The following is a 10,433-nucleotide window of genomic DNA, read 5'->3' on the forward strand; positions in this document are numbered from 1 at the left end:
AGAATAGCTTTAGTGTTTTGTTTTTTTTAACTTGAGTATGAACTTATACAAAAAGCAGCAAGATATTAAAAAAAACAGTTTTGTTGATTAAAAAACACTATATCGGATTCATATCGGTATCGGCAGATATCCAAATTTATGATATCGGTATCGGACATAAAAAAGTGGTATCGTGCCATCTCTAATTTGTACCACCTCCAGGTTCACTGTTGTATCATATAGGCCAGCAAATCATTTGTGTTATTAACAGTATTATAGACTTCAGTTTCATCATTACAGTAGCTATTAAAAAATATAGAGATGCATATCATCATTAACCATATTAAATTAACCATTTTCAACTGTAAAATAACACACCAGTTAATGCTAATAGTGTTAATCAACAAATTGTAAACAGAATAATAAAATAAAATACATACTTCCTAACTTTAATTAACTACCAATTAACTATTTATTAAATCTGTCTATTATACATTAATACTGAATTCAGCACTGCTAGTCATTACTTGTCAGTACGAACACGGCAAAAAATAACCTACACAGCTAACAAACTATTCTAGCCTGAAATTTCTATACTCCACAAATACAACCTTCTTTAACCCTTTATTTGGGCCCATTTTATAAGCGCCACAAGTGTAAGTGTCACAGAAATGGCTTATGTATAAAGAAGTTTAATAGATGGTTCCAGCAGTTAAAATGTTCTTGCTTGTACGTTTCTGTGGTCAATATTGTAAGGGTGTGTTTATCTTGTCACAAAGAACAAGTTTTGTTACACCGCTATTATCACGAGGTTTGGGCGTGATAGTATAGGCTGTGAGCCCACGTTTAATAATCACGCTAAGGAGTTCAGCGAGCTATCTGCAAAGGCCTGGTTAGTCTACCAGCTGTACAAGGTATTTGTCATTTGCCATAACTGTATTGTAATATTGTGAAGATTTGTAATGTATGGTGTTCTAATTATTTTATGTTTTAATTTAGAATGAACAAGACTGTAAAGGTATTCTTCTAGGACCTCCGAAGTGGCAGGCGGCCACGAGGTAATTTTTGTTGTTAAAGCACAAGTGTTACTTTTGATAGACTGAAGCACTTAAAGCCTTTGTGTTTTATGTTTGTAGTTTTCACGACGTTCAATAAATGCAGCGAAGCGCCCGTCTTGAAGAAGTCGTGCCTGTGTTGTCATTTCGGAGTTACAACAAGTGCTAGAGAGAAAATGTCTAAACACAGCCTAGATTTTACCATGTGTGCTTCTCAGTATCGTGAGACATCGACCATTTGAGCTAGAGTGAAGCTTCGAATGGTTACTGAAAGATGAGAAGCTGAGCTTTACGGGGATATTTGTTGCACAAAACCTTCACAAGCTGCTGCTGTCTGAACACAGAAAAGTCAACTCCGCCTAGATTTTACCGTAACTCCTCGACCAGTTTGGCTAGAGAGAAATTTCAAACGGTTACTGAAAGGTGAGAAGATGAACTTTACGAAACTTTGAATCACTGACTCATGAAGGTGAATCATTAGAAGGAGCAACGGCGTTCCAGTCACAGGTAAGAATTGATGACACATGATGAGCAGAGAGAGGCAGGTGTGGAGAAGTGACAAAGCCCCAAAAACGCCTGTAGATTTGTAATATAAAAGGGGCAATATATAAACGGAGTGAGCTAGGCTCAAAAACAGTTTTGTACATATTTAGCATTGTTCATTTTTAAAGTTGATGTTGTGTTACATTTTGTTCATGCTGAATATCCACTTAACTTTAAAGCTGAAAAAACAAAGTCAATTTATTTCCCACTTTAAACTGTTGTTCCATTGTCATAATAATACAATTGTGTAAAATGACTGCCAGATATTGAAAGATGAGGTTTTTCTGAAAAAAGGGGCAAAAAGGATTCACTTATAGTATGATTTCTGGCCCCTTTATAGCTGAAATTACCAAATAAGTCCAGGCGGCCTCTATAATACTAAGTAAAAAAAAGGTTAAGGAAAGAAACAGACTGTCTAAACAGAGTTAAATATTAATATTCCCAGACGTCTTTACAGTGTGAACATTTGCGTATGATTTCAGATTTTAAAAAATTAAGGAGGTATAATATTAGATATTTATCATAGTATTGAGAGAATTTTTTTTAGATTAGTTTACATTTATACCTGTAATTACTCTTAATTAAACTAGTTAATGAGGAAAAAAAAGAAACAATTGAAGAAAAATCAATCTTTGTTTCTCACCTTTGCAAAAGAGTAGGATCATCAAATTGAACCTGCACACAAGCTGTTGGAGAGCCATTGCCGACTACACCTCTTTTACATCGTCTTAGACTTTAAATGCCTTAAAACATACTCCACCCATGGTGACTGCATGGACCCGCCTGCTGGTAGAACTGGTTTTTCCAGGGTGTAGCTGTCACACTGGTTTCTTGCCTACTAAGGACTGGATAATTAAAACAATAAAGATAATATTCTAGAAAGTACTTTTTCTAACTATAAAAATGACACATGGTCAATATAAAGTTGATAGAATGCAGTCTATGCATATTTTGACAGACACCAAGAAAGGCCAGTGCCAGCGTCACTGCTTGTAGGGCCGATGCACAGGGACAACAAGTGTTGTGCCAAAAATTGATTTCCGGTATTAGAACTGTTGTGGCTTGTTGGACTATGATCTGTGAAACATATGCCAAACACATCTCTCATGAATGATATGAAGCAATTTTGAGCCACAAATACTTTTCCTGTCACAATGTAGAGGCTGCAATCAGTTTTTGGCAAAGTGACTTTATAAATCCTTTATATCTGGCATCATAAAAGATGCAGAATCATAAAGATACTTGCAAAGGTGTTATTTCTTTATTTTATATATAAACTCTTGATAAATACTGTTCAATACAGTCTATGTGCCGCTATAAGAAAAAAAAGATATTACAATGTTAGTTATGCAACATACTGTTACAAACAACACTATCAGTGGAAGTAAGGAGGTTCGTGTCCTTATTTGGCCTTGTCTAGTTCACAAATAGGTCATGCTAAACAAGGAAATATGAGGAATTTTCCCTCAGTATAAGAGCACAAGCATTTTAATTATTTACTAGATGAAACAGCAACACAACAAAACTTTAGTCCCTCGGTTAACAATTTATCAGGATAACTGTAAATGACTGTTTAGAGGTTGTGGTGTTACAATTCATATAAAGGAGAAAACAGTGGCCTTGGAGGGGGGGTTGGATACCTTCAAAAACCTCTGAACTGTGACTTCATTCCTCCACACCCACCTAGAAGGAAAGGTTTGTAAAAAGTCAGCAATCAGCAAGCTGCTTGCTTGTCCCTGACCTCCAAATGGTAAAATTTACCAAAGTTAAATGAATAGGTCTGCCTTGAAATACTGGTATTTTTTATAAAATATTATACATAAAAAATCATGTCATTTAAAAAAAAAAAAAAAAAAAAAAAAAAAGGTAGTTCGCTCCTTCCGCTTCAGTACTATTTACAAATGGACACAACTATCTACAATACTATATACCAAAGCTAGTAATTCTCAGAAGACACTCACAGGGTTAAACACTAAAGGGTTTGGAGGGCAAGGACAGGTTTGCTGCTGCCAGTTGCTGCCAGAGGAATGACTGCTGGAGGCAGTTTTTGAAATGGCCTGTCCCGATTCGTGATTGAGGTGTGAGACAAACGACTGCTGGTCCAAGTGCGTCAAAACAATGATTTTATTAAACACATGTGTGGAAAGATACACAGCTCTATATTGCCAACACCGATCTTCCGTCAAAACATACTTTCAACATGGTTTTATTATGTCAGGGTTAATGCCCCTTCTCGCGTTAAACAAAACATCAGACAAACAAACATCATTAGACAAAACATCACATGTATAGGTTATAATTAATGACAGTTCAACAAGTTTCCGTGTTCAACAGCATTTTTCCCTATATGGCTGTCTGGCCCCTCCAGATGCTTCCTGTGGACCCCGGATCACTAGTTGCTAAGCAGAGACAAAGCAAGATGTCTTTCACCTTTACCCTAGAAATTATACTTATTGTCTGTGTGTATGTGTAACGGAGCGGAAAGGCTGATTTTACTTCCACAGTGGTTTTGTGCGAAGGAAGGAAACCTTCCTCAAAACGGGCAGAGCAGTGGAGCCGCCAAGGGAAAGCACACAATTTAAACTGTAAGATTAAAAATATAATTTATTATATTTAAATAGTTAAAAATGTAAAATGAATTAAAACAACCTTGGCCAAGGGATAACACAATAAAAATCAATAAAACAACATTAAAAGTCCAGTGGGATCCGCCACGATATAAAAGTCAAAGAACTAAAAAAGTCCAGCGAAGTGATGTAAAAGGGGAACCCAGCGGAATCCTCGCCTTCCTCCCCGCATTCCGCGTCCTGGTACGCTAAAGAAAGGGAGGGAGCGGCAGTCACTATTCTTTTCGGCAGTTTTCATTCAATAAAAGGGGATAAGTCGAAGACTTACCCCGGGTGGGCAGAGCTCTCAACTCCGCCCGCCGCTTCTTTAAAACTGCAAATCGGCACCAGCTGTCTCGCCGCCTCTGCTCTCCCGCAGTGCACAAGCTGGGCTCTCGTTGCTACTGCCGTCCGCCTGTTCACTCCACGTCCCTAGTCGCTGGTGGTGGCGCGTCCCCAGTCGCTGGTCACCTCCTAACGCCCAGCTCCACCAGCTCCACCAGCCCCTTCGGCTTGCAGGCGCCGCCGCCGCCGCCGCCGCCTGGCACCACTTACGCCTGGCCGTCTCTCAAGCCTCTCGGTCGAACTCCTTGCTGTGGTCTGTCAGGCCCTCTTATTGGCCTCTCTGGGATCTCTCGCAGGTGTGATCAGTTTATTATCAGGTAGGGGCGGAGTCTTTCCAGGACAAGTCACCAAATAAATACCATTAAAACATGCAGTAAAACTCATAAAAATAAACCAGTGTACAATATTAAAATATTAAAAAGGTAAAACGCAGCAAAACATGCATAGTAGAAAAACTTAGATGACTTGTCCCTTTCCACCCCGTGACATCTGTAAGCATGTTAGGCCTTCATTCACAGCATACAAGTCATTTCATCAATATATCAGTTCAGACATAGCGCTGAACGATGCTTTTAACCTTCATTAGACTATATGCTCAACTCTATCATGAGCACAAATGCAATGTGTGCAATAACATGATTGAAACTATATGTTTAATAAATGGAATAAATGTTTAATCAAATGGCACAGCTCAAAGCTAAAAAAAAAGATGTAAAAGAATCAACATGATATGAAATGATATAAACCCCACAGGCCAAATGTTGATCATAATGTCTAATTATTTAGTATGAGATATGTATAAAAACTTTGGAGAAGTAATTTAACAAATAATTCAAAAACTATTTTTGGTCATGCAACATAGAACTAAACACATGTGACATATATGTATATGACTGCTAAAAATTCTCACCACCGAAACTTGAAAATTATAAATGCTCAAATGAAGTGTTTAACTTCAGAAAAATTAAATAAAGGGAGAAAAATCTCAAATTTCTGCTTTTCTGTTTCACATTGAGACTGAACAGTCTCAACCAACTTTACAGATAATAAATCTCGACACAGCTTAACAATTGTGAACAGTTTAAGAGGCTCCCTTTCTCCCCCTCTTTTAATTTAAATTTTAATTATGAGAGAAATTTTCCTTAAAAGGGTTGCAAATGCATTAACCCTTTAAAGCCGGTCGGAGCAGGCACGCTCTGTTTTGCGTAACTATTTTTAAATCCCGGTGTTCTGACAAACCATCCTACTTTGGCAAACCGTCCTACCAGTAGGATAATTTTACGCTACCATATGACAAACTGCCCTACTTTGGCAAAATGTCCTACTGTACGTAATTTATGCACATTTCTGCTGCCAAACAATAATTCCAGCACAAATTTAAGTAGGTATGACGGTTTGCCACTTAACTTTGCCCATCAGAGTATGTTTGTAGCTGATATTCATAAAGCCAGTATTAAAGTGTGCTTGTAGGTCACATTCACAAAGGTAGCATGGTTTGGCACGTAATTCTTCCTGTCAGAGTATGCTTCTAGTTTATAATAACAACAGTAGCATGGTTTGGCACTTGTTTGTAGAAGCAGTCTGCATGCCAAGGTGCTTAAGTTATACAGCTGTCACCATTGAAGTGATTGGAACACCTGACTATATAAACTTTGACAATGAACTCACTCCATTATAGTTACAGTATATATTTACTGAATATATTTACAGATACATATATTTGACATTTATAGATCCAACAGAACACAGGGAGAAAGAACTGAAAAAGAAACAGTGTACAAATTATGCACATTTGTCGCACAGGTACTTGACCAGGCTGCTCTCATATTGAGCACATCCAAAATGTGCCCATCTGGAACAAAACTCGCACTGCACCTGAAGAGGGAGAAGGGGGGGGGGGGGGGGGGGGTGTAAGTGTGTTAACCAACATTACGAATTTTATGAGAAAATAATTACTACAGTGGCTTGCAAAAGTATTCGCCCCCCGTGAGCTTTTCCACATTTTGTCAGATTGCATTCACAAACATGAATGTCTCTACCAGTCTCTAGCTGGTAGAGACATACCCTAAAAGACTGGCAGCTGTAATTGCAGATAAAGGTGGTTCTACAAAGTATTGACTCAGGGGGCTGAATAATTACGCACACCCCACTTTTCAGTTATTCATTTGTAAAAATTGTTTGGAATCATGTATGATTGTTGTTCCACTTCTCACGTGTACACCACTTTGTGTTGGTCTTTCACGTGGAATTCCAATTAAAATTGATTTGTGTTTGTGGCTGTAATGTGACAAAATGTGGAAAAGTTCAAGGGGGCCGAGCAGGCACTTCTGATGGAAATACTGCCTCTGTTCCATACATCAGAAAAAAAGGTGTGTATTTTGTTGTGGTGTGTACTTTTGACCGAAGTGAAAACAGGGTGGGCTCTAGATACAGATCCCAGTTATTCTGCTGGTCATTCACCAGTTTTCGGAGGGCTCTAAATGCAGGCATAGAAATATGTAAAGACAGTAATGAAAGTTTAATTAGAAGTAAAGAAATTAATAAATTATTACGTAACAATTAAGTTTGAATAACATAAGTAATGTTATTAAAAACTGATAGATAAAAATTAGGCATACCTTTTTATGTTGTCATTGGTCTTTTCATCTAGACCATTGGTCTGTGGATGGTATGCTGCTGTGACACTTTTTTCAATTTGCAATAACTTGCAAAAATCAGAGTTGAGCTTCAACAGATGAGGACAAGGTTCTTATACTTCTTATACAAGCACACAAGAAAAAATCTTTGACCCCAGTGAAGTAAAGTTAAAAAATGTAACTGAAAATTATGTAACACTTACTTCATTCACAAACTCTCTGCCTTGTTCTGAAAAAATCATTTTGGGGCAGCCATGTCTATATATAATGGACCACAAGCGCTGAATACACTTCAACGGTAGCACAGCAGTCAGTGGTTTCCCAACTTTTTGACACTGGTCACATTCCAGAATCTTTAAGGTAAAAATATTTATGGAGTTCACGTAAATGTTCAACATTCTTATTTATACAAAAAAGTAAAAAATCACCTAATGACATATTCTCTAACGAACAATCAATTTAGCAACAATACTTTGTGCGCGTCTTCAAATCTCTGCCAGGCCTACAGGTTATTACTGTAATATCACTAATTAACCATATTTATTTATATTTTGCAAGTGTACAGTTTCTCTTTTAACTGATATCAAAAAAATTGCTTATTTTAAACACTATTTAACAACAGTACAAACAGTTAATACATACCCATGTTTTAATGTCAACTGTCATACCAAATCAGTAAAATCTGGAACACACTGCATTTAGCGTTTTGTGTGTGTCAGTGTGTCCTCCAATTGGAGATGAATGAAACTCATGAAATGTCTTCCTGGCATCATCCATGGTTTTTACTACTCTTCTGGTTCCAACAAAGAGTTCTCCATCTGCAGTAAAACAATATATATTTAGAAATTAATTTAACCACATATATGAGTTGTTAGTATTAACAATAAATTACTGACCCTTTTATTTGAATTTTGAGGCATATCTTCTGAGGTTTTGCCTCTGAGCCTTGTCATATCCTGAAGGGTAGGAGCCTGCAGAAATGAACGCGTAAATCTCTTCCCACTTCTTCTCCAATGTAAGTAAACATTTTCTTATGAGCTTCAATATGTGCAGTTAACAATGCAAATAATGAAACTTATTAAATAACGACATTACCGAAACAGCCTAAAACACAGAAGCTGCGGACTCAAAAGTGTTGTGCAAATACTACGTGTCCAGTAACTTGACAGCAGACTTCACCGAAGCTGCAAATTCGACAGTTTGGTGCAGAAAGCAGATAGCGACTTCACTTTAATATTGACAAACAATCAAGGCTTAAAAAATCAAGTATCAACATCAATAAAAAGTACTAATACTTACTACTTACCTATTTTCCTGCATATATGACAACGGATAGCGTGAAATCACAGCCAGATGCGCTTAGCTTCCCTTTTTGTGTTGTATGCGCACACATGCTCAGGAACAACGGGTAGGACGGTTTACGGGGTAGGAGAAATTCCCAGAACACCTGTAGCACTGCAACCACATAAGCTAGCGCAATAATTTCTTTTGCATATGAAACCGGAGGACTTGATCTTACATCTTATACCATCAGCTTGTCCTAAGTCACGGTCTCCTTCCACATATAGCTTTGCAAAAACTGCATAAAAAGCACTTGCAGCAACAAAAACATAATATTTCAGAAACACCCTTTGCCGATCCGATCAGCTGTTTGTAACACTTCCTACGTCCATCAGCGCGAACTATGCATGTCCGCCATGTCCTGCCTGAAACTGGAAGTGACGTCATTTTGCGGAAATGTAGTTTTTTAATATCAGGACCTGATGAGCCTAAGGATTTTTGTTTTTATGTAATGTGATCAGCTCCATGAAATGTGCTATAATGTGGGATAATAATGCTTCCTCTTTCTGATTAACCTTTGTTATTGTGGAATATCACTTTTTTTTCTTATCCAACTTTATGTGTTTTTAGTCCAAATAGCAATCTTTACATATAATAATAAAAGCAATTATTATTTACATTAAAACTTAATGTAAACAGTCATTACTCCAGCAAATCTGTCTCTAAAATTAAAATAATTCAAAATATCACATAATTGAATACTCAATTCACACCAAATTGTTTTATACAATACATCCCATCATCAAGCCTTTGGTAGAGTGCTACAATTGTCCTTTCTGAGTAGCCTTGCATTCAGTAAGATGTTTTATACCCTGCAGAAACATTTTGTTCGGTACAGCTGGTTTTGATTCAGTTATGTTTTACGCTGTCAGATTAACACATCTCTGACTAATATTTGCGTGGAAAAAACTTTTGTAGGTGGTAAAACACACTGGGATAGTAAGGCTAGTAGATTATTTAAGAGAGAATTTTTGAAAGGTGGTGTCAAATGAAAACATATCAAAACAGAACACAGTAGAAAGAAAAAAGAAAACTAAATAACCAAAACTGAAACTCACCACTTTTTCTTCTTGTGCCAAACACAACAAGGATCATCCTGCTGGGGGAAACTGGAGCTGGGAAGAGCAGCCTTTCTAAAACTACATTAGGAAGGAATGAGTTTAAAGTCCTACATTTTTCTGACTCACAAACAAATGTTTGTGAAGCAAAGTCTGGATCTGTCATTGGAAGAAACCACACTTTGATTGACACTCCTGGTTTTTTAGTCCAGGACGTTCAGAGCAGGAGCCGAAGCATGAGATACAAAGGTGTGTCACAAAGTGTCCTCCTGGTCCTCACGCTTTCATTATTGTGCTCAGAGTGGAGAAATTCACAGAGCAGGAGACGACTGTCATCAGGAAACTGCAGGAGTGTTTTTAGCAGAGGTATTTAAATATTCTACAGTTGTCTTCACGGATGGTGACCAGTTACCTGACAGGATGAGCACCGAGGAGTTTGTCACAAATAACAAACCTCTGAAAGATTTGGTAGACAAGTGTGGTGGTCGGTGCCACGTTGTAGATAATAAGTACTGGAAAAACCAGCAGGACAAGTACAGGAACAACCAGTTCCAGGTGACACAGCTGGTCAACACAATAGAGAACATGCTGATGGAAAATGAAGGAGGCGGCTACACCACTGAGATGCTGAAAGACTGGCAGAGACAACAAGAAGAGCGCACTAAACCATCATCATTATCAGCCTCTCTCCACAGAGTCTACAGACTTTTGACCAAATACACAACCAAAAAATCTGTCAAAGTCCTGGTAGGTGTAGCTGTGATCGTTGGTGCACTGCTTTTTTTAAAAACTGTGACCACAGTGTCACAACTAAGCATATGCATAAGCACTTAAATACTTTAAATGAGAATAACAGAACATTTCTATTAC

The 10,433-nt window shown here is 37.6% G+C and overlaps 1 long non-coding RNA gene and 1 pseudogene across 1 annotated transcript; one reads left to right on the plus strand and one right to left on the minus strand.

Moving 5' to 3' along the window:
- Positions 1 to 3,683: 3,683 nt before the first annotated feature.
- On the minus strand, positions 3,684 to 7,512 carry LOC145425485 (uncharacterized). Its single transcript, XR_013906185.1, has 3 exons — positions 7,368 to 7,512; positions 7,147 to 7,253; positions 3,684 to 7,004 (listed from the first exon to the last, which is right to left on the minus strand). It is a non-coding gene; the product is annotated as an uncharacterized LOC145425485 (long non-coding RNA).
- A 2,062-nt stretch (positions 7,513 to 9,574) lies between these two features.
- LOC113014243 (GTPase IMAP family member 9-like) lies at positions 9,575 to 10,412 on the plus strand (annotated as a pseudogene).
- The last annotated feature ends 21 nt before the right edge of the window (positions 10,413 to 10,433 follow it).

This window comes from Astatotilapia calliptera, chromosome 3, assembly GCF_964374335.1.
Source record: "Astatotilapia calliptera chromosome 3, fAstCal68.1, whole genome shotgun sequence".
NCBI classification, from domain to species: Eukaryota; Metazoa; Chordata; class Actinopteri; order Cichliformes; family Cichlidae; genus Astatotilapia; species Astatotilapia calliptera.